Source organism: Chiloscyllium plagiosum, unplaced genomic scaffold, assembly GCF_037043375.1.
Source record: "Chiloscyllium plagiosum isolate Xiang-an unplaced genomic scaffold, Cpla_swu_hap1 HiC_scaffold_25, whole genome shotgun sequence".
NCBI classification, from domain to species: Eukaryota; Metazoa; Chordata; class Chondrichthyes; order Orectolobiformes; family Hemiscylliidae; genus Chiloscyllium; species Chiloscyllium plagiosum.
In genome coordinates this window covers 40,780,668-40,806,997 of record NW_028270163.1, presented here as the reverse complement: position 1 = coordinate 40,806,997, position 26,330 = coordinate 40,780,668, and the positions used below count along the sequence as shown (strand labels likewise).

General features: G+C 41.4%; 1 protein-coding gene across 3 annotated transcripts in view; it reads left to right on the top strand.

The window, feature by feature from the left end:
• tmc6b (transmembrane channel-like 6b) overlaps nucleotides 1-26,330 on the top strand; it is a 98,248-nt gene that overhangs the window by 429 nt on the left and 71,489 nt on the right. For all 3 annotated transcript variants that reach the window (XM_088000662.1, XM_088000661.1, XM_088000667.1), the window contains exon 2: nucleotides 878-2,124. The gene's annotated coding sequence lies outside the window, so the exon portion shown is untranslated. The remainder of the gene's footprint in view (nucleotides 1-877; nucleotides 2,125-26,330) is intronic.

The following is a 26,330-nucleotide window of genomic DNA, read 5'->3' as shown; positions in this document are numbered from 1 at the left end:
AAACACTGTATATAATGCAAACTTTTTGATGGAGGGAATAGATGTTTGTGGATGTGGTGCCAATTAAGCGGTCTGCTTTGTCCTGGATGGTGTGAAGTTTGTTGAGTGTTGTTAGAGCTACATCCATCCAGGTAAGTTGGAAGCATTCCATCCCACTCCTGATTTGTGCCTTGTAGATGATGGACAGGGAGAAAGTGAGGACTGCAGTTGCTGGAGATCAGAGCTGAAAAATGTGTTGCTGGAAAAGTGCAGCAGGTCAGGCAGCATCCAAGGAGCAGGAGAATCGACGTTTCGGGCATAAGCCCTTCTTCAGGAAGGGCTCTCATTCCTGAAGAAGGGCTTATGCCCAAAACGTCGATTCTCCTGCTCGTTGGATGCTGCCTGACCTGCTGCGCTTTTCCAGCAACACATTTTTCAGATGATGGACAGGCTTTGGAGAGTCATGGGGTGAATTCACCGTACCCTCTGACCTGTTCTTGTAGCCACAGTATTTATATGGCTAATCCAGTTCAGTTTCTGGAGAATGGTAACCTCCATCCCTGTTGTTACTGGGGGAATCAGTGATGGTGATGCTATTAAATGTCAAGGGATGATAGTTAGATTCTCCCTTGAGATGGTCATTTCCCTGTGTTTATTTGGGTGTTGACTTACTTATCATTTATCATGCTGGATACTATCCAGGTCTTGTTGTATTTGGACATTGTGCTGCTCATGCCCAAATGAAGCAAGACTTGGACTTCTACGTATTGTACATTACAAAAGTAACCACATTTCAATCTAGACTTAATTGGCTGTAAAATGCTTTGAAATGTTAGGTAGATATCAGAGTGCTCTATAAATGCAACTCTTTTTCTTTTCCACATCCATTATCTTTCAGCAAGATCATCATGTGCAATGAAAATTGGAGTTTCACGACATGACTCTGTGACTCAATGACAAGGACAGTTTTGGCAATTTTGACAACAAAGCAAATGTATCAGGTTCACTCCACAAACACCAAAACTACAGAACTGACAGAAATTAAAGCATGGGACTCAATTCTCTTCCTTATCATGGCACTGTTAATCCAAATATTAATCTGGAATAGAAGCAGGAAGAAAGTTATAAGGGGGGGAGAGGTTTATACTGATCAAAGATTTTTTACCACCATTCAGGGTCTGTTTTTAATACCTGAGAGAAAACAGGGGGGAATGAGTGTAGCTGCACTGGATTATTTATTATTAAATAAGCTGTTAATGAAGTTTAGAAACCAACTATCAATCTGATTTTGGGGAAAAAAATTAACTGAGAATTTGATATCCTTTAGGGAAAGAACAGAGACATTGAATCAAATGGGCTTTTCCACAACAAACAGCAATGGGTTCTCAGCTACTATTAGACTTTTAGTTGGATTTGAACGCAGTTCCCCAGAATGTTACTCAGTCTCTGGGTTAATAGTCCTGCTATAACATCACCTCCTCTTTCCTCAAAAGCTTTGGAGAAAAAGTCAATCATGATCTTGAGGTCAGTTTCTGAAGGAGCAGCACACATCGTCACATTGGAGATCAGGTTGGAGTGATTGTGGTTAGGTTTGAAGGCAGTGCAATGCAGCTAATATTTTCCTGCCTAGTTCTGTAAATTCTCATCAGGCCTCTGAGTAATTTGTTGGAAATGAGCCCCAGTATAATAGCCAGGAAGAAGGATAATTGTCTTGGTACGATACCTCAGCATCTTAGTTTCTTCACAAGAGATAGGGACAATGGTGGTGAGGATCATAACTTGCACGTGGGAGGATGGTGGCAAATTTCTGTGGTCAGCCAAACTAGAGGATGATAACCCAAAATCAACGGAAGTTGACAGGTTTAAGAGGTATTAGCCCTAAACTGACGCTCTCTTTATGCAAGTTTTCGATCTGAAGTAGACTGTAGACAGACAATTGCAAACTGTAAACCGGTGAAGATGAAGTTGAGATATGTTTGCTGGAACTAATTGCCAAACAAGTGAACTACATCTCCCAGAAGGCTGAGAGGGAGCTGCTGTAGAGCTCCACCGGCGGCGATACAACGGTGCAACAAAGTAGCAACAAAAAGTTTCAACTGAGACAGGGCTGAGAAGCCGACTACACGGAGAAATACAACGCTTCGGGTAAGCAGATCTGCTTCTGGGTGCAATGTTTTGAGTTGATTTCTGCTACACAACAATGTAAAACAGTGACTCTTAGATGGGAAGAGTTTTATTTTGGCCTCGTTCAGGAACTTCGAAGCGCGCTCTTTCTCTCTCTCTCGTTATCAGGACGTGTGCTTCATTTGTTTCCGAGCGATCCGGTTACCTGGGTCCGAACGCCCAGGATAGTCCGAGGAAACAAAGGTCGCTTGGGAAACCCAGTCAAGATTTTGAGAGGGAAGGTTCCAGTTTCCCCACTATCTAATATAATTCCGTATTGTCAAATTGTTACATTCATCCTCCTGGGGCAGACAACATTGAGCTGGAACCGCCTGCAAATGACCCTTAATGTTTGGAGACTCGGCGGCGTTTTTACCTCAGCCTTAACTGAGCAGTGCAACTCTGTTTATTGTCGATTGGTGTGCTTTGTGCTAGTGCATGTGTGGAAACGAGTTTCAACAAGGGACTGGTTTCTGTATAGTAACAATATTAGTTTTCACGTGCGGCAGGGAACAATAAATGCTTGGATTTTAAATGCAGAATATTAATGGACAGAAGTCGACCGTTCGGCCTGTCACCGTGGTGATACAATTTGACTTGTCGCCCCAATAGTAGTTAAAGAAAACAATGAATGTGTTTCCTTCAGAGAATTTATTCCCATTGGGGGTTGGGTGGTCTTCAGGCTTCACACAGATATTGTGACTGTGTGGTTATCATAAAACTCTTGTCAAAATAGACTGTCTACACTCTGAAATAACTAAAATGTTGATATGGTTTCGCGCCCTAATTAGAAACATTGCATGGAAAACGCTGTCCGTGCAATTTACACTTCATTGTAATGTTAGGAAACCAGGCACTTTATTGGAACGTTTGCTGTGTCAAATTGAAGATACAGCAATTAAGGTATCTCAACAGGAAGGATGGTTTAAAAAAAAATGGATTGCCCTCGAACAGCCGCATTCTTACCCAACTGAAAAAGCTGCCCTATTTAGTTTGTCTGTTTTCTTATTTGTTCTGAGCCTCTTACCCTTGAATACAGTTGAGTGAAAATCCAGAAAAATTGGACGTTTTTTTAAAAATAAACAAATGCTTGCTGTCCGTTTTCATTGAGATTTTCCCCCAAATTCAGGAAGAAGCCATAAGTGCTTGATCTACTGAGATATTTATTTACTCTCTTGCCAAATAATTAAACAGATATGATATTTGGCCACAAATATTAGTTATGATGATTATAATTGCTATCAGAGAATAGAGACGTGGTTCACGCGGCCTGTTGAATATTAAAGCAAGTTCGGCACTTGTCATGTTTATCGTAATGGGTGGCATTTTAAAAATGCACACTGACATAAAAGTCTTTTCAATTCATTCATGAAGCGATTTCCATCTAGAAGAATCGTGCTCTGTCAAATCGGTCAGCTGACCAGTCCTAAACGTCATTGTAAATGCGAGTTGGCCAGTGAATATGCTTGAACAGAACCAGCCAAAATAAAGAGAATTTGTCTTCTTTACAGTTTCACATTGCATGACTGTACTTGTCTTGAACGTACATCACATTATACACTTTAATGAGTTCAGAGCATATATTGTTTTATCATACAAACCCATCCGGAAACCCATTATTGAATTGAGTAAGAAACACTTCTTTAAAAGTATGAGTAATTTTTAATAAGTTTTGTGATTTAGATGTAACTAATCTTTTTATTTCTAATGGTTTTTGTAAAGCAAGTTGGTTGACTGTTTTAATATTGTTTAAAGTCATGCTGCTGACCCCTGGTAGACCTTGAAATATGAGTGTTTGGCATGGATCTGGATAAATGAATGTCCACTTTGTCTGGTCAAATGTTCACTGTCCCACTGGGAACAGTTGGATGCATGAATGAAGTTGTTTTATGACCCTGTGACAACACTAGCAGCCTGCGCATGCTGTGTGTTATAGAATGGAGTTTACTCCCTAACATAATTGAAGTGGTCTTTTGACCAAAGACCTGAGTGGAGATTGTGTCAGGTCTCAGCTACATGCAATTTAATCAAAAAGGGCACTTTAGCCAAAGCTTCTGTCTGCTTTCTGGGGAGTAGGGGTGGGAAGAAGGAAGTGATGGAGGGGGGGGGAAGTGCAAAATTGTTAGTTCTGGCAAATGGTAATGAGGCCTCAGGAAAACATATTTAAGCACAGTTCTTGGCAGGTCTGATCATGTGTAACTGACAAAATGCTCACATAAAATCAATAACTTGCTTTATCACTTTCACAACACTTAAGCATTTGGGTCTATGTACATTATGAATGACAACTTCTGTTTTCACTTAATAAAGAATCAATATGGAAACATAGAATCCCTACAGTGTAGTCTGACTGTGGCAGTCAAGGTACAGTTTGTCATGTTATAATGACAATGCTCAGAGGAAGGTACACATTGTTCGCAATATTGAAAACAACACATTATGCTCATCAGTACATTGCATTTATGTATGCAATTGGTTTCTACAATTGTGATGACAATCACAGAGTATCTGACATTTTGTCTATCCGTATTGTTTTCTCCCTCAGCAAATTTCTCCATTTTGTTTTCACTCCAAAAGGTGCAAAGTTTGAGTAATCTAAGATAGTGATAATAGCTTAGTTATGGCCACTTTTGGATTATTGCGTGCATTTCTATATTTCCGCCACAGAGACCTTAAATCTGACATACATGCATTGTTTTTAGCAAATTTGTAATGATAACTGGTCCCAACTGACAACAGTGACTACACTTCAAAGATACGTAAGAGCCTTAAGTGGTTGCAAAAAATGCAAGACAAATGCATATTTTTTTTCCCTCCAGCTGGGCTTATTTTTCAGAGAATACTGAGGGAAATGGTCCAGAATCCTCACTGCACCAACTGAGATTATCTAACTCAATGGGACCTGAGACTGAATTGAGAATCCTTTTTTATCTATATAAAAAGATGTCAATAGACTCCAAATTTATGCACGACCCACCCATTATGAAAATATTTTTTAGTAACAAAAAGAAACCACAAAACTTAAAATGAAATGTTGGAACTGCTTTGTAGTTTTGTCAGCAATATTTTCTGCATGGATCCTATGATGCATTAGAGGAATCGAGTTGAAGGTTTAATAATGCTTTGAATTGTGACTACTGTTCTGGTTTGGTAATATTGATTTACAACAATCATTTATTAAAATTAAAAAGTATGAACTTTTAATAGCCCTTTTCTGGATATCCAGCAAATTTGTAAGAGGCCTAACTGGTTAGTATTCACACAGGCAAAATGAGGTCATAACTGTGTTACTAGTTATGAACTTATTACTGTTCTCCTTTCAAAGCTAGGTCATTGCTTATTAGCTGTTGTCGTGACACCTTAGTTTGTGATGGATACAAACTTCAAACATTTATATTTTAAGTAGTTGTAACATCCAAATTATTAACTTGTTAAATTGCTCATCTCATATGTTAAAATGGTGCAGTTTATGAATTGTGTGCTATTGGTGCTTTCAGCCTTTGAAACTATTTTTGAAACTTTGATGTCTGATCGCTTTCTGAAATTATAAAAGCAGGAAACAGTACCCACAGTTCAGTTGGGCTTTGGATTAACTTGTCTGAATGGAGCCTAATTTTTCGGGTCTTGGTTATGTGGAAATAGAAGCGAATTCAATATGACTGAATCAGCTCAATTATTCACAGTCCAATGGAGTTCTGTTCACAATCACTTGTTATATAGTAAAAACCCCAATTGCAAATCTCTCTGAGAAGAAATGTTTGTCATTTTTATTCTCAACTGACTTGTGCACTGTTAGGTGACATTCAAGCCAACACTTGCTGCGACAAAAAAATTGAAGTGTTTCGGTTTTGACACTTAACAAACATAATTCCCTGATGCAGCAGGCTGTTACATGTTTTCCTTTGATCCCACTTTTGAAGCAATTGTGAAGAGGTGCATGAGGAGAACCTGATATTTCTGGAACATAGGAGCGTGAATTTGGCCCCTTGAGCCCACCCCCACTATGTTAAATTAAGGTTGATTATTTATCTCAATTCTATTTCTCTGTGCTATTCCTTGTGATTATTAGCATCTACTGTCTTGAACTTACTCAAGAACTGAGCTTCCACAGCCACAACTACTGAGATGCGGAATGAAGAAATTTATCCTCTTCTCAGTCCTAAACAGCTTTTTCCTTATTTTTGCGACTCCCTGGTTCTGGGCACCTTCCCCCACGCCTCCATAAAACTTGGGGAAACATCTTTCCTCCATCTACCCAATCTTGCCCTTTTTAAGAACTTTGTATGTTTAAATGAAATCACTTCTCATTCTTCTAAACTCATGGGAACACACTCGTCTTAATCTTTCCTAATAGGAAAGTTTCACCATCCCAGGAATTAGTCTGGTATACCTCCATGACACAAAGGCCAGTGCAGACTCTTCAATGTTCTTTCCAACTGCAACAAGACCTCTTTATTGCAAGAGGATTGGATTATAGAAGAGAATGCCAACAAGCTGTTTGCCTTCCTAATTGCTCAGTACACCTGCATGATAGCTTTCAGTGCCTTATAAACAAGTAAATACAAGTCCTTTTCAACATCAACATTTCCTGTTCTCTCACTGTTTTAAAAGAAAAGTCTACAGCTCTGGTTCTCTTACCAAAATGGGCAACTTCACACTGAGTCACATTATACTGCATCTGCCACGTTCTTTTCCACTCTCACATCCTGTCTGAATCTCCTTGAAACTTCTTCACACCATCAATGCAATGAAGGTTGTGACCTAGTATCATCTGCAACTTTGGAAATATTATCTTTGGTTCCTATATTGAAATAATTGTGACAGATTATGAATGATTGGGGTGCAAGCTTTGATCTTTGGTATCCTACAAGTCACAGGCTGCTGATTGGAGAACATCTAATCGGAGAGGGTATCACAGCTACAGAAGTTACCATTGTTGAGGAGGGTCTGCCTACTGAGTCAGTATGGGTGGAAATTAGGAACAGTAAAGGAGCAGTCACCTCATTAGGGGTTTACTACAGGTCCCCCAATAGCAGCAGGGAGATTGAAGAAAGCATAGGTCGGCAGATTTTGGAAAAGTGTGAATGTAGTAGGGTTGTTGTAATGGGTGACTTTAACTTTCCCAATATTGATTGGAACCTCCTTCGAGCAGATGGTTTGGAATGAGCTGTTTTTGTAAAGTGTGTTCAGGAGGGTTTCCTAACTCAGTACGTTGACAGGCCGACAAGGGGAGAGGCCATTCTAGACTTGGTGCTCGGCAATGAACCGGGGCAAGTATCAGATCTTGCGGTGGGAGAGCATTTTGGTGATAGTGACCACAACTGCCTCACATTCTACATAGCAATGGAGAAGGAGAGAAGCAGGCACAATGGGAGGATATTTAATTGGGGTAGAGGAAACTATGATGCTATCAGACGTGAGTTGGGAAGCATGGACTGGGAGCAATTGTTCCATGGAAAGGGCACTATAGACTTGTGGAGACTGTTTAAGGAACAGTTGTTGGGTGTGATGCATAAATGTGTTCTTCTGAGACAGGCAAGAAGGGGTAAGATAAAGGAACCTTGGATGACGAGAGCGGAGGAGCTTCTCGTCAAAAGAAAGAAGGCAGCTTACGTAAGGTGGAGGAAGCTAGGGTCTTGCTCAGCTCTAGAGGATTACAGGTAGGCGAGGAAGGAGCTCAAAAATGGTCTGAGGAAAGCCAGGAGGGGGCAGGAAAAAGGCTTGGCAGGAAGGATTAGGGAGAATCCAAGGCATTTTACACGTATGTGAGGAATAAGAGAATGATCAAAGAAAGAGTAGGGCCGATCAGGCATAGCATAGGGAACTTGTGTATAGAGTCTGAGGAGGTAGAGGAAGCCCTAAATGAGTTTTTTGCTCCTGTCTTTACTAAAGAAAAGGACCTTGTAGTGAATGAAACCATTGAGGAGCGGTAAGCATGCTGGAATGGGTAGAGATTGAGGAAGCTGATGTGCTGAACATTTTGACAAACATTAAGATTGACAAGTCGCCAGGGCCAGACCAGATTTGTCCTCGGCTGCTTTGGGAAGTGAGAAATGTGATTGCTTCGCTGCTTGTGAAGATCTTTGCATCTTCGCTCTCCACCGGAGTTGTACCTGAGGACTGGAATGAGGCAAATGTAATTCCTCTCTTCAAGAAAGGAAATAGGGAAATCCCCGGCAATTACAGACCAGTCAGTCTCACATCTGTCTTCTGCAAGGTGTTAGAAAGGATTCTGAGAGATAGGATTTATGACCATCTGGAAGAGCATGGCTTGATGAAATGCAGTCAGCACGGCTTTGTGAGGGGCAGGTCATGCCTCACAAATCTTATTGAGTTCTTTGAGGATGTTACTAGACAGGTTGATGTGGTCAAGCGGTGGATGTGGTGTATATGGACTTCAGCAAGGCATTTGATAAGGTTCCCCATGGTAGACTCATTCAGAAGGTCAGGAGGAATGGGATACGGGGAAATTTAGCTGCCTGGATACAGAATTGGCTGGTCGACAGAAGACAGTGAGTGGTAGTGGAAGGAAAGTATTCTGCCTGGAAGTCAGTGGTGAGTGGTGTTCCACATGGCTCTGTTCTTGGGCCTGTACTCTTTGTAATTTTTATTAATGACTTGGATGAGGAGATTGAAGGATGGATCAGCAAGTTTGCAGACGACACAATGGTTGGAGGTGTCATTGACAGTATAGAGGACTGTTGTAGGCTGCAGCGGGACATTGACAGGATGCAGAGATGGGCTGAGAGGTGGCAGATGGAGTTCAATCTGGACAAATGCGAAGTGATGCATTTTGGAAGGTCGAACTTGAAAGTTGAGTACAGGATTAAAGACAGGATTCTTGGCAGTGTGGAGGAACAGAGGGATCTTGGTGTGCAGGTACATAGATCCCTTAAAATGGCCATCCAAGTTGGTAGGGTTGTGAAGAAAGTATATGGTGTTTTGGCTTTCATTAACAGGGGGATTGAGTTTCAGAGTCGTGAGATCGTGTTGCAGCTTTATAAAACTTTGGTTAGACCGCACGTGGAATACTGTTTCTAGTTCCGGTCGCCCTATTATAGGAAAGATGTGGATGCTTTGGAGAGGGTTCAGAGGAGATTTACCAGGATGCTGCCTGGAATGGAGGGCTTATCTTACGAAGAGAGGTTGATTGAGCTCGGACTTTTTTTATTGGAAAAAAGAAGAAAGAGAGGGGACCTAATTGAGGTGTACAAGATAATGAAAGGCATAGATAGAGTTGATAGCCAGAGACTTTTTCCCAGGGCAGAAATTGTTAACACGAGGGGTCATAGTTTTAAGCAGTTTAGCGGAAAGTATAGAGGGGATGTCAGAGGTGGGTTCTTTATGCAGAGAGTTGTGGGAGCATGGAATGCATTGCCAGCAGCAGTTGTGGAAGCGAGGTCGTTGGGGATATTTAAGAGACTGCTGGACATGCATATGGTCACAGAAATTTGAGGGTTCGTACATTAGGTTTACCTTACATGAGGATCAATGGTCGGCACAACATCGTGGGTGAAGGGCCTGTTCTGTGCTGTACTGTTCTATGTTCTATCTAATTTCTTCCTATTCTGCTTCCTCTCTGTAAACTCCTCAGTCCATGCCAATATATTTTAGAGGTAGACAAGCAGGTGTTCTTCTAGCCCCCTGCTTGTCTACCTTTGATTCCAGCATCTGCAGTTTTTTTGTCTTCAATATGACTTTGGAGAGCAAAACCTGTTATCCTTACCTGGTCTAGCCTACACATGACTCAAACTGCGCTCTGAAATGGCCTCAAGCAACTCAGTTATATCAAAACTGCTACAAAGTTTAAAGAATGGAATGAAACTCGACAGGCCACCAGTCACTGCAAATGCCGATGGCAAATAGAGTCCTGTCAACACCTCAGTGTTTTCCTCACCAACATCCGGAGGTTTGTGCCAAAACTGGGAGAGCTGTCTCAAAAGCTGGTTGAACAACAGCTGCGCACATTCATACACTCAGAATCATACCCTGTAGATGATATCTCAGACACCATCACCACCATCTCTGGTTATCTTCTGTCCCACCCATAGGACATACTCAGAAGAGATGGTGGCACAGCAGTGTACAGGCAGGAGGGAGTTCCCCTGAGAGATCTCAACATTGGCTTTGGGCCCCATGATGTCTCATGCCACCTGGTCAAATTTGGGGAAAGACACCTCCTGCTGATTTCCATGCACTGCACCTCCTCAGCTGATGAATCAATATTCCTCCATGTTTGCCACGAGGAAGAAACACTGAGGGTGGCAAGGACTACCCAGCTTAACTGAAAGTAAGCTTACCACTTCGTACTTTTTGGTTAATGGAACAATGTTTTTTTTTTGGATTTAATTTCATTTTCTTTTGTCGTTGTTTCTTGTTTGTGGACATGAAGCGCATGTCAATCGTACAATATCTTCGTAAAAATCAACTGTTCATATTTTTTTCAGACGAGTTGTTTAGGAAAAAACATGATCAACCCCATTTTATTGCTTTGGGGTTAAAGGTAGTGACTGCTGTGTTAGAATTGAACCACTTCTACCCCATCTCCCACCCTGGGGGTGGGGGGGGAAGTATAATTGGTTGCAACTGTGCCAAAGGTCACATTGTTGGGAATTGTGATGTTGATGTCCCCAGCACTTAACTGAGGCTTTGAGCTGACACTCGCAATGCCTCTCCTCCCCAGGAAGGCTGCGGGTAATGGTTGAGGACACGAGGGCTGGTGTTAATTTATTCCATCCTTGTTTTTTTAATGAGTTGGAGTGTTTGATATGATTTGGAGGTGTTCGGCAAATTTGCTTTTAGAATTTGCTTTCTCATTTCTATAGTTTGTTCTTGCGATGATATTGTGCCTGAGAGATATATTCTGTCCTGTTTCTCTTGCAGAGGAGTGTTGTCACAGTGGTGCTAAAATGTCTCCTTCCAACAGGAGGTTGGTAAACCGCTTTGAGTTCTCCCTGGGTTTTGTTTTTAAAGTAAGGCAAAAGAATAATGGCTGGATGGGGTCAAGTGCGCACCGACGCAAGAAGGATTTTGGCTTGCTTTCAGTGTGTGGCGGGTTTGCTGGTCGCTGGACCTATCAGCTTGCATTCTCTGCTGCTTCAGTGAAGGATAATGCCTCTTTTGCAGAATTGCATTTTAGCTAAAAGGTGTGGTCATGGGATGCTGCCTGTATTGGAAAGTTGATGATTAGTGGCTAACTAATACATTATCTGGTTAAGTATTTCAATTGAGTAAAGTTTTGGCAATTATACTTTTTGTTGTATTTCAATTGTGTTGTAAAAGTCAAGTGTGTTTTGATTAAGCTCAGCAGTGGACCAATCAAATAATATCTGGAACACAGTTACACTTGCTTTAACTTTTACACTACTGCTGTGAACTTCTCATGTGAATGTACACAACCATCAAGGAACATGAGAAATAGACTAGGCAACAGGTCATTTCTACCTGAAGTCAATCATAATGTCAAATATGATCAATGATGGGGAATCATCAGCCCTCTTCATTAGGGAAGTTTGAAGATCCACAATAATCGTCAATGACTAAATATCTCCTGGTCTCAATCCAAAATGGCCAACCCTTATCGTGAGATTCTTCCCTGTTGTTGTAGACTTTGCAGCCAGAAGAAAAAATCCTCTGAATCTTATCTCTTTCAATGTAATGACCCCTCTTTTTTTTTCTAAACTCTAGCGCATTGGCCCGTTTTACTCAATATTTCTCAGGAGGCAACACTCTTGTCCTAGGAATCCACCTTAGTTGTAAAATCCACAAAATGTAAAATAGATCAAAGGGTGAACATTTCATAATGGCTATACTTGACCAAGACAAAAAATATGGTGTGCAAGGCTTTCTGCTGTTGGTAACATCACACTTGATATTGCATAGAATTCTTGTTATAATAAAAAAAAACTTCTGATTAACATTGTACGCTGACAATGATCCTGTTTGAAACACATGAAATTGAATAAGGACTGGTTATAGCTCCACAGTGTACAACTCAGAATGCTGTTCACGGTGTGAAGAACTGAAAACATGCCATTATACCGCAGCATTGAAACAATATTATTACACCGTGACTATGAGCCCTGTACTGGGGAAAATAGACAAGGTGAAACTGCAGCATTGGGCCAAAGGGGAGACTATTTTAAATTCTTTTAGCCTTTAGCTGTTTGCTATATGCAGCAAGATGTGGGGCTAACAAGTCTCACTTCAACAAAAAGAATTCTCACTTACTCACCATAACCTGGACATGGTCATAGAGATGTACAGCACGGAAATAGACTCTTTGGTCCAACTCGTCCATGCCGACCAGATATCCCAACCTAATCTAGTCCTACTTGCTAGCACTTGGATCCTATCCTTCTAAATCCTTCCTATTTATATACCCATCCAGATGCCTTTTAAATGTTGCAATTGTACTAGCTTCCACCACTTCCTCTGGCAGCTTATTTCACATACACACCACCCTCAGCATGAAAAAGTTGCCCCTTGGGTCTCTTTTATATCTTTTTCCTTTCACCCTAAGCTTATGCCCTCTAGTTCTGGACTCACTAGGGAAGAGACTTTGTCTATTTATCCTCTTGATGTACCTCATGATTTTATAAACCTCTATAAGTTCACCCCTCAGCCTCTGACACTCCAGAGAAAACAACCCCAGCCTATTCAGCCTCTTCCTACAGCTCAAATCCTCCAACCCTGGCAACATCCTTGTAAATCTTTTCTGAACCTTTTCAAGTTTGACAACATCCTTCCGATAGGAAGGAGACCAAAATTGCATGCAATATACCAAAAGTGGCCTAACCAATGTCCTGTCCAGCTGCAACATGACCTCTCAACTCCTACACTCAATACTCTGACCAATAAATGTGTTGTGTTTTTTTGAAACTTATTTCCTAAAAATAAGTCTATGTTCGTCTGAGATTAAAGTCCTGTGTAAACAATCATTTGCTGGTCATTTTAAAACAAAACTCTGCATTTATCTTGTGTCTGCACAATATGGTTTATTTCTGATTCAAGTAACTTTCTTCATCTGAGTTTTATCATGCATTTATATTTTGTGTGCTCCACATTTTAAATTGTTCAAAAATAATGGAAAATAGCTTTTGAGTTAATAGGTTTTTATTGCACTAGCGTGTTTACTAATTGCAGCAGTAATGCTTTTTTAAAATTTCATTCCTGGAATGTGGGCCTTGCTGACTGGGCCAGCGTTTATTGCCCATTTGTAATTGCTGCTTAATCTGAGTGGTTTGCTGGAGCCACTTCAGAGGACAGTTGAGAGTTAACCACATTGCTGTGGTTTTTGTAGTCACATGTAGGCCAGACTAGGGGTAAGGATGTCAGGTTTTGTTCACCGCCACCCTCTCACCTGGGGTTGTGGGGTGGGGGTGGGGGGTGGGGCAGCGCTGGCTGCAGGGGGGGATGTGGCACATTGAGACCTGACATAGCTTTGAGAGCAATGAAAGCAGAACATAGAGCTTTACTGCCTTGTTCATGTTGTAGTCTGCTCAGGGCAAGTAGGGTTATGTGAATGTGCTATCTGAACATTGGTTGAAACATGCTGATGTGCATTGCAAATGAAAAAAGAGAGTCAGGTTTTAAAAATGCTGACATACTGTCGTTGTTAAGTCTGTGTTGTAAAGTTGTTCACAGAATAACTAACCTCAGCTACCATTGAATTTGTATAAATTATAATGCTACCCCTTTTCCATCCATACAACTAAACATTACACTGAGTCAGTGCAATATATTTATTAAAGCTGCTATGTGCAATTAGTTGGTAAATCTCACAGATGCACTTCTTGACGGTTGAGAGAATGTGGTAGAAGGTACCGAGAGAATACTGCTAAATCTTTTTGTATGATTGCTTAATTACAAAGACAGGCGAAAGTGAGGATTGCAGATGCTGGAGATCAGAGCTGAAAATGTGTTGCTGGAAAAGCGCAGCAGGTCAGGCAGCACCCAAGGAGCCAAGGGCTTCTTTGCTGAAGAAGGGCTCATGCCTGAAACATCGATTCTCCTGCTCCTTGGATGTTGCCTGACCTGCTGTGCTTTTCCAGCAACACATTTTCAGCTAATTACAAAGACAGCAAAGCTGCAACTTAAATTCAAGTTATCTTTGCAAATGATAACTCCTCTTGTTTTGTTTTAATATTACCTTCTCAGGAAAGATTCCAAGCGTCATGTTATAAAAAGCAGTGGATTTTTCCAGGGATGTTGCTGTGATGGTTTCTCACTTCACTTGCATGGCATTTGTGTCATTAATGCTATTTTAGAGGGAGCTGCTCTGTGGGTTTCCAAGTGTTCAGTTCTTCGAAATGAAGAGTTTCTTTCTGTCAATCTTGTAGCTAATTACTATGACTAATAAATGACTTTGCAGACATTTCCTCTTAAATTTGGTTTTAAACAGGAATTATCTTGCTCAGGGTTTGGCCTGAAGAAGTCTCTGCATTCTTTACACATCAATCAAATCAAGAAGTGTGCGCAAAATGAAAGGTGGTGATCATGATACTAAAAGTTGGCGCATGGCAACATTCTAGTCTGTGAGTCAGAAGGTTGTCAATTGAAGACTGCTGTGGGAATTGGAGTGTGCCTTGGCTATTACTTCAATGTGGTATCTAAAAGTGTTGTAGTACTTTCAGTAATGTTCATGTGTCAACTGACTCTACAAGGCCAGGTTGCCTGGTCAATCAACTCATTACTCCTTACAGGTAACTGTACTTAAATCACATTTGATCACATTTTCAAGAATAGGAAATTGGTTATGTAGCTGGATTGCACTGCAGCAACTTACCATGCCTTCTTTGACAGCACCTCCCAAACTTGCAACCTCTGACACTGAAAAAGACCAGCGTAATGACTCACGGTGGGGGAGTTACGGATATTTCCAAGTCACACATTATTCTGGCTTGATGCTGTATCCCTGTCCCTTTGTCATTGCTGGATCTTAATCTCAGAGCTCCCCATCTAATAGTGCTCTGTACGTACTTAGGACTAACAGGGTTCAACAAAGTCCATTCACTACGACCTTCCTGAAAATAGTTTAGGATGTGCAGCCACTGTTCACTTTAATAGTGCTACTCAATTGTTTGACCAATTTTAGAAAATTCTGCTAATAATTGAGATTATCAGGGAAATCGTAAAGTTAAGCGTAATTGGTGCACTATTTTCTAACATTAGGAAGGAAACATAAATCCAAATGATTGTTTACCAACTAACTTTCATTATTAGGTACTGTACTTGTAATTTGAGGAGTTCAAAACATACCTTGAGCATAGTTAATGTATTTCTTTAACCTGCATTCCACCCTAAATCAGAAATCAATCTCCGGCTGCGTGCATAACCAATGGAAATGAGCTTCTACTGAAGCAGGAAATTTGGAGTTGTGCAGCCGCTGTACGAGAAAACAGGGGAGTGAAAGCGCAGTGTTGTGGCAGCAAATCCAGGTTGCACTCAATGAAGGAGTAGTTGTTACTGAAAAAGGTAATTATTCCCCAGTTTCATTATCCATCTTCCATGTAGGTAGTGCATGACATCAGGGTACTGACACCTGTGACTTGAGCCTGTGATTTTTTTTTCCCCCTTCATTTGTGGCAGATGGATGTCGCTGACTGGGCCTTTTTTTTTTAATTAGATAGTGTTAAAGGACTTTGACCCAATGACACTGAAGGAATGCTAACATATTTCTAAGTCAGGGTGTCACTTGGAAGGGGATTTGCACATGGTGGTGCTCCCATGCATCTGCTGTCCTTGTCCTCCCTAGATGGTAGTGGTTGTGGATTTGGAAGGTACTGTCTAAGGACCTTTGGCGAATTTCTGCAATGCATTTTGAAGACAGTGCACATTGCTGCTGGGCATTACTGTTGAGTGGAGGGAATGTTTGTGGATGTGCTGCCAATCTGTGTTGGCCTTTTTTTTCCTAAATGGCATCAAGCTGTTGATTTTCTCTGGAGTGATACTCATCCAGGCAATTGCAAGGAATTCTATCACATTCCTGACTTATGTAGATTGGTTAGGAGGTGTCAGGAGATGAGTAACTTGCAACAGGATTTCTAGCCTCTGACCTGCTTTTGCAGCCACAGTATTTAGGTGGCTAAAGAAAACAGAAAAAAGTGCTGGAGAAACTCAGCAAGTCTGGTAGCATAGGAGAAAGTGAGGACTGCAAATGCTGGAGACCAGAGTTGAAAAGTGTGGTGTTGGAAAAGCGCAGCAGGCCAGGCAGCATCTGAGGAGCAGGAGAATTGACGTTTCGGGCATAAGCCCTTCTTCAGAAAGGTAGCATCTGTGGAACAGTTAACATTTCAAGTCCAGTATGTGACTTTTGTTCAGGATTGAAAGGGATCAGAAAATCGTAGTATCAGGGCTGGAGACAGAAGTAGGGGAGAAATGGGTGGGAGAGATTGTGAGGATGCTCACAACCAAAGTCAAAGGGGTTGCTAATTGTGGTGAAGGAGAGACCTAAGGCATGACAGCTGACGGTTGTCTAATTGGTAAAGCAGCTTTGTCAATTTTTCCATAAGGCCACCCCCCCAAATGTTCTTTAGAATCATAGAATCCTTACAGTGCAGAAGAAGGCCATTTGGCCCATCAAGTCTGCATCTACCCTCTGAACAGCTTCCCACTCACAGCCCTACCCTGTCCTTCTGAGCAATGAGTGCACACCTTGCAGTTGCGATGGCAATGAGCTGATTCAGAAGAAAATCTTTATGGTGTTTCATTTATCGGGGGTTGATTTTCCGTTATGCTGTGATGCAAAACATATGGTAATTAATTAGCAGCATTGAGGGGCGAAATGAAACCAGCTGCTAATTGTGGTAATCTAAACTCCACTTGATAGACAGCAGCTGAGCTTTTAGTTTCATATCCATCATGGCTAATTCTGATTTTTTTTGATAACACCCATATTTCCATACATTGCGTGAGAATCAACTGGGGAAATGTTGACTTACTGTTTCCCTTTATTCAAGGGGAACTGAAGCTGATTGCCATCCCAATACTGTTGTACTATCTAAGATCTAGCAACTTGGCACTGGCCAGTAACAAACATTGAATCAATACGTTGGTGTATGTTATTGAAAGAGATGGGAATGGGCAAATATTTCCTCAGCTATAAAGTTAATAAAATTGTCAAGAGTCTGATGCTGGAAAAGCACAGCAGGTTAGGCAGCATCCGAAGAGCAGGAGAAATGGCATTTTGGGATGATGAAGGGCTTATGTCCAAAATGTTGATTTTCCTGCTCCTCGGATGCTGCCTGACCTGCTGTGCTTTTCTAGCACCACTCTAATCTTGACTCTAATCTCCAGCTTTCACCACATCAATGGGATTAAGAGTTCACTGCATTTTTATGAGTATGGTATTCCATGTAGCCAGATTTTGTGTGTGTGTGTGTGTGTGTGTGTGTGTGTGTGTGTGTGTGTGTGTGTGTGTGTGTGTGTGTGTGTGTGTGTGAGATTTCCTTCTGTAAAGGACATTCGGTTCTAGGTCCTCTACTTTTTGTCATTTACATAAATTATTTGGATGTGAGCATAACAGGTATAGTTAGTAAGTTTGTAGATGACACCAAATTTGGACGTGTAGTGGACGGCGAAGAAAGTTACCTCAGATTACAACAGGATCTGGACCAGATGGGCCCACAGACTGAGAAGTGGCAGATGGAGTTTAATTCAGATAAGTGCAGGTGCTGCATTTTAGGAAAGCAAATCTTAGCAGGACTTATACACATAATGGTAAGGCCCTGGGGAGTGTTGCTGAACAAAGGAGTGCAGGTTCACAGCTCCTTGAAAGTGGAGTCGCAGGTAGATAGGATAGTGAAGAAGGTTAAAATCTTCGAGGAGAAAGTGAGGTTTGCAGATGTTGGAGATCAGAGCTGAAAATGTGTTGCTGGAACAGCGCAGCAGGTCAGGCAGCATCCAGGGAACAGGAGAATCGACGTTTTGGGCATAAGCCCTTCTTCAGGAATGAGGAAAGTAGTGAAGTGAAGAAGGTGTTTGGTATGCTTTCTTTTATTGGCGAGAGTATTGAGTACAGGAGTTGGGAGATCATGTTGCGACTGTACAGGACATTGGTTAGGCCGCTGTTGGAATATTGTGTTTACTTCTGGTCTCCTTCGTATTAGAAAGATGATGTGAAACTTGAAAGGGTTCAGAAAAGATTTACAAGGATGTTGCTAGGGTTGGAGGATTTGAGCTACAGGGAGAGGCTGAACAGGCTGGTGCTGTTTTCCTTGGAGCATCGGAGGCTGAGGGGTGACCTTATAGAGGTTTGCAAAATTATGAGGGGTATGGATAGGATAAATAGACAAAGTCTTTTCCCTGGGGTGGGAGAGTCCAAAACTAGAGGGCAGAGGTTTAGGGTGAGAGGAGAAAGATATAAAAGAGAGCAAAAAGGGGCAGCTTTTTCACATAGAGGGTGGTATGTGCATGGATTGAGCTGCCAGAGGAAGTGGTGGAGGCTGGTACAATTACAACACTTAAAAGGCATTTGGATGGGTATATGAATAAGAAGGGTTTGGAGGGATATGAGGCAGGTGCTGACAGGTAGGACCTGATTGGGTTGGGATATCTGGTCGGCATGGACAGGTTTGGACTGAAGGGTCTGTTTCTGTCCTGTACATCTGTATGACTCTATCACCATCCTTATCGTTGAAGAAAGAAAATGTTAAGGTTGGCAGTTGGGGTTTATAAGACTTATTGATAAAGTTAAGACTGGCTCATCCTGAAAGCAAAACTGCTGTCCAAACCGACCTTGCCACTCTCTGTGAGGCATACCTCCATGCAGAGGGGTTGCTGAGAGAACAAGTCACCTTCTGTGTGAAAGGAAACACTTGCTTGTGGGTCCATAGGGTTGGCTTTTGCCCTTTGGAATAGGTTTTGGATGCACTGCCAGAACTCCCCAGTTGTACAAAAAAGCTTATAACATATCACCTGCAGCTCAGCTGTATTCTGTACACTCCAAATGTTAATGCTTACGCCTGGCCCATAACTCTGTGAAAGATGTTAAGGAAGACCTCTGTTGTGACCTTGATGAAATCTCACTGTGATCCTAATTTCCGGCAACTTTAATGCCAGAGCTGGATGTGACTCTGATGTCTGGAGAGGAACTTTTTTTTGTGAGAAAAAGCAGGATGGTAAAAGCTGATGTAAATGGCATCCTCCTGCTGACAAAGGTTGTTAACCCAACTTCATTCTAAAATCCTCCTCTTCCATCAGAAAGGCAAATATTGTAAAGACTGTACCTTTAATTTTTCTGCAGTTTTGCTTACAGTCTGAACTGGGAAAAGGACTATTTTAAAAACTATGCATGTGAAATTAATTGCTACACTTTTTTTAAGCAAGTCACCAAAACTCATTGTAAGTAGTGTTTACACTGTTTCCTTTCGACCAGTCAGGGAGGCTAGTTACCAATGGGTGGCACTGGGTGTGAGTACGCAGTGAGATTTGACTGGCAACTAGAAGCTGATTGGTTTGTGGATTTTCAACCAGCTTTGGTTGCCTGCTTGCCAACCGTTATGTGATTGGCTCTTGGGTCGCGGAACTGCTTGTGGTTATGAATGATATTGCCAGAGGCATTTGGACCTCCAGAGGAAGAAGTGATGTCTTTTTCTCTCTGCAGTTAAAAATAAACCTAAAGCCTAAAGAAAGCCACTTTATTTTCCCTCACCAGTTGTTGTGGCTTTTAAAGAATGACTGGGAGACTTTGCAATTAATGAACTAGTCACTTCTGCAAACTAGTAAAGAAAGAATCTGAAGAAATAAATTGATGAACAGCAAGCCATGGCGAGCAAAACGATAATCTCAGCAAACCCTCCGGACCATTGAATAGCTTTCCTGTGTTTTCTTCCCTCCATCCTAACCACCAAGGTTTTCTTTGTGTCTGCCTGCCTATCTGTCTGTGTGTATAGGGAATTTTAGAAACGGCTAGATTTTTAACTTGTGGTGGTAAGTGTCCACAGTTCTAGTTGATTACATGGCTAGAATCTATTTATTTATTTATTTAATTATAATAATTCTTGTTAGGTGGAGAAATCTGATCCATACTCACGGTTTGCCTGGGTCTAAACAGAGGTACATTGCTGGACTTTTGCAAACTTTGATAAAATCTTTTGTGACGACTCTGGGAATAGCTGGGCTTAATTTCCAATGAGTTATGACAATATGAAACCACTTAGAGCCAATCTAGAAAAATAGCCAGCATTGGTACTTCCTGGAGTCTATCACTGCTCGCATCAAAGATCTCAGTGATATCTGTTTCACTAGTTCAATGTGGGCAACTGGTGTATGTTGGACACAATGCCTTTGTGCTAAGTGGAAGTAAAAGACCCAAAAGGATCAAAAATAAGAATAAAATAATCAATATTATCTTCATTGCTCAGTGCACTGAGTATAGAAGTTGGAACATCATGTTGCAGCTTTACAGGACATTGGTGAGGCCACTTTTAGAATATTGTGTTTATTTCTGGTTTCTCTGCTATAGATGTTGTTAAACCTGAAAGGATTCAGTAAAGGTTTATGAGGATGTTGCCAGGGTTGCAGGGTTTGAACTATAGGGAAAGTCTGAATAGGCTGGGGCTGTTTTCCCTGCAGCATCGGAGACTGAGGGGTGATCTTAGAAATTTATAAAATCATGCAGGGGCATGGATAGGATAAATAGACAAGGTCTTTTTCCCAGGGTAGGGGAGTCCAAAGCGAGAGGGCAGAGGTTTAACGTGAGAGGGGGAAGATATAAATGGGACCTGAGGGCAACCTTTTCATGCAGAGGGTGGTATGTGTATGGAATGAGCTGTCAGAGGAAGTGGTGGAGGCTGGTACAGTTACAACCTTTAAGAGGCATCGGGATGGGTATATGAATAGGACAGGTTTGGGGGATATGGCCCAAATGCTGGCAAATGGGACTCGATTCCTTTAGGAAATCTGGTTAATGCAGATGAGTTGGACTGAAGCATCTGTTTCTGTGCTGTGTAACCCTATGACTCTATTTCTGCTCTAAAGCAGTCCTAGTGAAGAGAGGAATTCCAAGTGCAGCAATTACCAATCTGGAAAACTCTCCCGTTCAACACAGATCCTGAACAGGGATATTAAGTAACAGTAGCTCTCCTAGACTCCTTTGATCAGGTGCAAGCAATGTTGTCAGATAGGTAAATTGGAGGATTTTTGCAAATTTTGATAAAATCCTTTGTGACTGGTTTAATGAAAATGCTGAACTGAGGGACTTCCTGGAACGAAAACAAGCAGCCTTTATGGCCTAATAGAACAATCTAAGGTCTCGCGTCGAGAAGGCAACATTCCAAGAGCTGAAGTCTCACACCCAAAAGAAATCTGGAAGGTAAAGGTCACATGATGGGAAGTAAAAGCACATGAGGGTGGCACAATAGCTCAGTAGTTTGCACACAGCACCAAGGACCCGGGTTCAATTCCAGCCTTGAATGACTTCACATTCCCCCTGTGTCTGCGTGGGTTCCCTCCAGGTGCTCCGTTTCCTCCCACAGATCCAAAGATGTGCAGGTTAGGTAGATTGACCATGGGAAATTGCCCATAATGTCCAGGAATGTGCAGGTTGAACTGATTAGCCATGGGAAGTGCAAGGTTAAGGGGATGGGAGGCTGGATCTGGGTACGTGCTCTTTTGGCAAGTCAGTGCAGGCTTGATGGGCCAAATGCCCTCTTTCCATGCCATGGGGATACTATGATTCTGAGATCTGACAATATGTTCACCAAGTAAACATATCTGAAGTGACCAAGGATCAGGCAAAGGCCAAGTCAAATGGGCAAAAGGTAAAAGAATTCCATGCTGGCTTCGAGAAAGTAGCAAATGTAACTATCCGCAAAGAAAGGCAAAGAAATCATGTGGAATTATCAAGGAATTTTCTCTATGGCCATAGCATGGAATATTATGACATACATTCTGCCAAACTGTCTACTTCCTGTAACTGAGGAAATTTAGTGAAGTTAGAAAATTGAAAATAGCCCGTACATTCCCCTTAACTGTATTCACTTTGTTTTCTTCAGCATTCCTTGTATTTTGCTTCGGGGTGTGACAACACTATTTCCAAATTACTCAGAAGTGTGGCTGACTGATAATGAATGACAGAAAGCTGTGAGGCACAGTGACAGAGGTGAAGCAGACATGTTGCTACGATATTGGGTAACAGCAGGAGTGCTCTTCCTGTGTTTATCAGACTGCGTCAGCTTGTTAAAGTGGGTGTGTTGATGCAAGTTTTCTGAACAATTCTTGACTTTAAGATATTTGTGGTTTTGTGTGTGGCTTTAAAATGTTTACTGTTCATCATTGATTTTAAAAGCCTAGCCTGTAAAACTGGGCTAACAAGAGTTTAGAGAGACATCAATGAAATGTGAAACAGAGCTGATCAAAAAAAGTGCCAAGAGTTGTTACATTTTCACATCAGTGGCTCAGTGGTACTGTAGTATCTAATCAGATCAGTTTGCAAACAAATCCAAGATAAGTAAGCCGAGAGTGATTTTTTTAAAATCTCCAAATATTGGCTGACTTTGACCAGCCAGTGGAGGATGAAGATATTCCTTCTCACTTGAGACCAAGGAAAGGTTGGGCGTTGATGATAATAAAGTTTTCATCACATTGTCTAATGGTTTTAGGGAAGTGATCATCTCCCATGTGTTTTTCTCTAGCTCAAGCTTCTTAGGTCATGTTCTTGACCTCCTGCACCTCAGTTTAATTCGTGGTGAGCTGTAATTATTTTTCTGCCAAAAAGATCCACCCACACAGGCTGTATGCCAGTTCCTGTTTCTTGTTTCTCTATGTGGTTTTCTTCCTTTAGCCTGGTTTCAGTGTTTCTGCAGTTTTTTTATTTGTGCTATCATTTTTATATGCCTGGGGATTGTTTGTCATTTGTCGGCTATTATCCACTCTGTCTCGCCTTATTGATTTGTGTCTAGCAATTAGTCTCTCAAAGAGCTCAATTAGTCACTACTGAAGCACAATTATGGCTGGGTCTTAAATGCTGGCCATGCTTGTATCTCATGAAAGAAATTTTAAAATGCAGTTGTAAAGGGGGCTTTTCCAAGCTTTATGACATATGAAACATGCATTTCCATAGCTGAATATTCCTGCCACAGGTCATTAGCATGTTGCTAGAGCTTGTAGCTTAGAAGACACCTCTTCATGTCAAGTCAGGAGATTCTTGTGTCCTCATTACCTGCCATAACAGTCATAACATGGTGATAGAGGTTGACTATGTCTTCCATGGCCATCCCATCCTGGAGTGGGACTTGAACCACGAGGCCTCTGCTTGATGCCAATCCTCTCGACTCTGAATAAGTTGGGCTGGGAAGTTCCCAATTCATAACATGCTTGGAACTATTCAGGAGATGTGACCATGAATGTCACTGATTCAGCACTCTTAATAACTGATTTGGAAAATATACGTCATCTGGTAAAGTACTTTCAGATGTCATTCAGGCACATTGTCAACTGTTTTCTGTGAGAGGCACATTATGCTTTCTCAGTTTTTTCCTGTATTTTAACTACTTGGTGATGTAGCATTTAAAATGAGAAAACTGTCAAACTTCACACTGAGAATACCTCACCTTGATGAAATAAATTTTCAGTAGTTAGTTTAGCCCCTAGTCTTACTCAATTGAAATGCAAATTCTCTTTAAGGCACTGTTTATTAATTGCTAAACTGGTTCAGAGTCTTGATGCAGTTTTTCCCCTGTGCATACTTAATACCAAAGGAAACCATAAATTTAAGACAGTTGCAGTGATAATCACATTGTCAGTCTGTCTGCATAGTGAAGTACATGTGATGTGGTAGCACTGTCCCTTCAAGAAAGAACAAAAACAGACAAAAGCTGTAACCTCAAACTTGATGTTTTGGCAAGTTTTAATAAAACCAAATAGGAAACACATTTTTCTCTCAATTCTCTTGGGCTGTTCCTTTTCTCTGGATTTCTGTTCACTAATGGTTGCTAGCCCCTTCACATTGGGAAGCTTTTCTTTGTACTTGTTCAGGTAATTAGCAAGGAGCGTGGTTATAGATTTCTTTGTTTCTCTTTATTCAGGATAAATTTAGATGCGAACAGATGGTTGTACAATATCACATGCAATTATGGAACAGGGCTTGTGATCCAGAGGCAGCTAAAACTTGACAGACGAGTTCAAATTCAACAATGGCCACCAGGGAGTTAAAAGTCAATTCGCTAAGAAGTTGGATGTCAGCATTTAGCTAGATTGTTTGAAAGATCCCTAAATGACTTTTGTGGACAAAATGGAAAGGAAATAGTTGTCCTTACCCAATCCATTCTCTGTTTGATTCCTGATCCTTGGTATAGTAGTTCACTCTTAACTGCCTTATGCAATGGTCTTGCAAACTATTAGTTCTATTGCAGTGTGTCTTATATTTGCTGAAGGCCGTGGTTCTAAGGCTATATAAGAAATGTTGGCCTTACACTAGATAACAGTGACTATCTTGTGGAATCCTGACTCCATGTCGGTCAGTGTCAATGACCTTTTTTCTGATGAAACCTCTGTTATAAGGTCATTGACCTGAAACTTTAACTGTGTTTCCACAGATGCTCCCTGAGGTCCTCAAGTTTTTCCAGCTCTTTTTTGTTTTATCTTAGATTTCTCGTATCCACTGTGTTTTGCTTCTGTTCAGAGTTGAACTTTTAAACTGGATGCTTTTGCTGTGGATAATGGAAGTTTTCTGAAGCTAAGGTACAGCCAACCTTGTATTCGATGTGTTCAGAAATTGTTAAATTAAGATAACAAAGTAAATTATGACAATCTTTGTCCTTCAGTTCTTTTAAACTTTGACATTATGTTTGATCTGAAATGTTCCAATTGCTGCAGTAAGTGAAATTCTCATTACTTTAAGATCCGGAATTCATTTCCTCAAGTAAGCGTTTTGGTGTAGGTCACATTACAGTGTTTGCAATTACACAGAATAGAAATGTAATGTCGAGACATAGAGTCATAGAGATGTACAGCATGGAAACAGACACTTTGGTCCACCCCGTCCATGCCGACCATATATCCCAATCCAATCTAGTCCCACCTGCCCGCACCTGGCCCCTATCCCTTCCTATTCATATACCCATCCAGATGCCTTTAAAATGTTGCAATAGCCTCCACCACTTCCTCTGGCAGCTCATTCCATCACGTACCACCCTCTGAGTGAAAACGTTGCCCCTTAGATCTCTTTTATATCTTTCCCTCTCACCCTAAACCTCTGCCCACTAGTTCTGGACTCCCCCACCCCAGGGAAAAGACTTTGTCTATTTATCCTATCCATGTCCCTCATGATTTTATAAACCTCTATAAGGTCACCCCTCAGCCTCCGACGCTCCAGGGAAAACAGCCCCAGCCTGTTCAGCCTCTTCCAATCCTAGCAGCATCCTTGTAAATCTTTTCTGAACCCTTTCAAGTTTCACAACATCTTTCCAATATGAAGGAGACCAGAATTGCATGCAATATTCCAACAGTGGCCTAACCAATGTCTGTACAGCCACAACATGACCTCCCAACTCCTGTACTCAATACTCTGACCAATAAAGGAAAGCATACCAAACGCTGCCTTCACTATCCTATCTACCTGCGACTCCACTTTCAACTATGAACCTGCACTCCAGGGTCTCTCTGTTTAGCAACACTCCCTAGGACCTCATCATTAAGTGTATAAGTCCTGCTAAGATTTGCTTTCCCAAAATGCAGCACCTTATATTTATCTGACTTAAACTCCATCCACCACTTCTCAGCTCATTTGCTCATCTGATCAAGATCCTGTTGTAATCTGAGGTAACCCTCTTCGTTGTCCACTACACCTCCAATTTTGGTGTAATCTCCAAACTTTCTAACTGTACCTCTCATGCTCACATCCAAATCATTTATATAAACGATGAAAATAGTGGACTCTGCACCGATCCTTGTGGCACTCCACTGGTCACAGGCTTCCAGTCTGAAAAACAACCCTCCACCACCACCCACTGTCTTCTCCCTTTCAGCCAGTTCTGTATCCAAATGGCTAGTTCTCCCTGTGTTCCATGAGATCTAACCTTGGTCACCAGTCTCCCAAGGGGAACCTTGTCGAATGCCTTACTGAAGTCCATATACATCACATCTACCGCTCTGCCCCCATCAATCCTCTATGTTACTTCTTCAAAAAAACTCAATCACGTTTGTGAGACTTGATTTCCCACACATAAAGCCATAAAGCCCTAATC